Source organism: Etheostoma cragini, chromosome 10 (assembly GCF_013103735.1).
Source record: "Etheostoma cragini isolate CJK2018 chromosome 10, CSU_Ecrag_1.0, whole genome shotgun sequence".
Taxonomy (NCBI): Eukaryota; Metazoa; Chordata; class Actinopteri; order Perciformes; family Percidae; genus Etheostoma; species Etheostoma cragini.
Genome location: NC_048416.1, coordinates 2,491,216 through 2,491,632, shown reverse-complemented (window position 1 = coordinate 2,491,632; position 417 = coordinate 2,491,216).

The following is a 417-nucleotide window of genomic DNA, read 5'->3' as shown; positions in this document are numbered from 1 at the left end:
TGACATTTAGCACGCTGTCATGCATTGCAGTTCACTTAATATAGCCTTGGAATACTGTACAGTTTAAGGACTCTAGGGCAACAAGTGGGGGCGTCGGTTCCTACCCCAAACTGCAGGGATTATGCTAGAAAGACTAATATTTCGCCAATCCTGCTCAGCTACAGCTAACAAAAAAAAACACTTTTCCTCATTGAATAATTCTCCACCAATGAAAAGAGAGCTTTACACAATATGGTTATAGTCTTTTTTTCATGGTTACCACGAGTATCCCCCTCCTCCCAAACCCTGCTTCTATCTCTGTGTCCATCAATCAAAGCAAAGCCATTCAGAAGATTCCCCTTTCCCTCCCTGTGAGGAGCTGTGCGCCCTTCGCTAGAGGTCAGAAAGCCTTTCATTGTCCAGGAGGAGAAAAGAATC